Source organism: Trachypithecus francoisi, unplaced genomic scaffold, assembly GCF_009764315.1.
Source record: "Trachypithecus francoisi isolate TF-2019V2 unplaced genomic scaffold, Tfra_2.0 Lachesis_group3, whole genome shotgun sequence".
Taxonomy (NCBI): Eukaryota; Metazoa; Chordata; class Mammalia; order Primates; family Cercopithecidae; genus Trachypithecus; species Trachypithecus francoisi.
Genome location: NW_022681468.1, coordinates 21594457 through 21597275, shown reverse-complemented (window position 1 = coordinate 21597275; position 2819 = coordinate 21594457).

Below are 2819 nucleotides of genomic sequence, written 5' to 3'. Positions count from 1 at the left end.
ACTCTTCACAAGGGATTATGTATAGAGGGCTCCGATTGGGAATATGCATTATAGAGTCAAACACACCTGGATTTCAGTCTGGAGACATTTGTTACTTAAGTTTCCGTTTCTTTATCGATAAAACTGGCATAATAATACTAATTTATCGGGGTTGTTTAGTATGATAATAAAATGATGTGCTTAAGGTATGTGTTGCTGTATATAGAACATAGCTGCTCAATAATTCTAGCAATTATTTTTTCCTGAATCATATATGAAAATGAGGTGGTATTTTTACTTATGGCTTTATCATGAGTGTGTTTTTATAGACATGCTCTAACTGACTTTAAATTTCACAAAGAATGATTGTCAAAGTCAATAAAACTGCAGCCCGTTGCATTTTGTCTTTTACAGGTATGTAGTGAATGAGAAGAAATAGTGTGACATTATAAAAGAAGCATTGCAATAGGAAAAACGTGAACCGAGTTTCAAAACTTTGGTCTGACACCCTTTTTGTATAAACTTGAGCCTGTCCCCTGGTGGTTTTGGGCCTGAGTTACTTCACCTTATAAAGAATTACATGATCTCACTCACAGGAAGGCAGAAATCTGGGCCAAACCCTTGGTTTTTCCAGTCATTTGCAGATCAGAACTCTCTATTCCTATGAATGGCTTTTTCATATGTATTTATCTTACACTTTTTTTAACATGAAGTTGTCATGGACTAAGTAGAAAGAAGCTAGACCAGCATAGTCCAATAGAAGTTTCTGTAATGAAGAAAATGTTCTTACCAGAAATTAATATGGTAGCATTAGATGGTATGGCATCTAATGAATCAGTAATTAATATGGTAGCAATAACCAGGGGGATGGCTATTTAGCACTTAAAATACTGATAATATGACTCAGGTACTGAATTTTTAATTGAATTTTAATTAATTTAAATTTAAATATAAAGAGCTACATGTGGCCGGTGGCTAGACCGTGGGACAGAACAGACAAGACTACAGGAAGTCCTCAGTTAACGTTCCCAGTGTGTTCTTGGAAACTGCCACATTTTAAGTGAAATGACACACAACAAAACCATTTTTTTCATCAACCTTATAAAAAATGATGTTGAAGAAAATGATGTTATTTGAGGACTTGCTGTGTATCTTTCGCTTAAAGTCACAGTTTCTAAGAATCAGTGGATGATGTTAATTGAGGACTTACTGTACAGAAAAGGGTCAAGTCAGATGCACCCTGCAGGCCTAGTTATTGTGTTAAAATAGATTTGGCAGATTATTAAAAGAGCTCATCTGTTTTTAGAATAACAATATACATGAGCTCATGAGAGCAAACATACTTCAAAAGGAATCCACTTATGTGTGACAGAGCCTTGACATGGGAAGTGGTAATATCCTCTACTTAATTTTTAATTGACAAATAAAACTTAAATATATTTATCACGTACATTTTTTGAAATACATATACATTGTAAAATGACTAAATCAAGCTAACACATGCATTACTTCACATCCTTACCTATTTTTTTTTTTTTTTTTTTGTGGTGAGAACAACTAAAATCTACTCTTTTGGCAATGTCAAGAATGTAGTATATTGTCATTAACTACAGTCACCACATTGTACGATAATTATTTTTATTTAGTTTCCTCTAAGTATTTCTCTATTGTATTAAAAGGGAGTGCTGCTGACGAAAACCTCGTGCTTAGAAGGCAGTGGGTTGGATTCCCACCCCATCTCATCTTGAGTCCTTTCTACTTTTGGGTTATCAAACAGTGCTGAGTGAAGGAGAAGAACAGTCCTTCTGTAGAACAGAATTTAGAAATTTGTATTATGTGCTGCCCCAGTTTGTGGCACTGTATGAAATAAAAAAAAATTATTTTGGGTTACAATAGGTAATTTAAGGGAATACTGGAAAAGTAGATCCCTTTTTAGTAATTGGGAAATCCTGTAAAATATCTCAATATTTTGTTTAATAATTTTATCTATTTTACATACCTAATACTTAACAGTTTATTTAAATGAAACCTGAATACCAAATGCAGGATTTGTGTTTGTTCAAAAATTTTCATTCATTTTTCCGAAACTGTTTTTAAAAACTACAAAGCAATCATTTCAGTGTTTCACGTTTCACAAAGCATTTCTATGAGCACATGTCATTTGGCTCTCAAAATAAAATAGTCCTACTGTTCAGGTGTCACAGTGGTCCTGGCTTTTTGTCTGTTTGTCTGTTTGTTTCTAAGATAATGAAAGTGAGTTTAAGCCAATTTAAGTGACTCCAGTGGGCTCATAATTGAGTGTTAGAATCAGAACTTCAAATCCTGCGTCTTTGCTACTAAACTGCCCCACTCTCTACCCTACTTATCGTGCTGATTAGGTGGCTTTTCTCTCATAGAATCAATATGCCACCAAAAGGGAGATTGCTTTCTTGCCTAATGCTTCTTTTGTTACTTATACTTTGCCCCGGAAAAATTCTCCCTTTGGAATTTTGCAAGGGATAAAAGCAAGCCCTACATAATGTGATTAATGGTTCTGAAAACCATTTTCCTTTTAAACTGCTTTATGGATCATATATGCTTTAGAATTATTTATTTTTATTTTTATTTGACTTGTTTGGCTTCCTCTTTCCTCCAACACAGATTGATTACTGGGGGCCTACACAGTACAGATTTAATTTTAAACGTGTATTTAAAGATACAATTTAAATACAATTTCCAGCACGGGTCTGGCTGAGTTTTCCTTCTTTCAACATAGAAACTCTAGGAATGTCCGTTGTGCATGACATGAGGGCAGTTTTATTGACAGTTTATGCGGGCAGGGGGAGGTAAGCTCATATAAC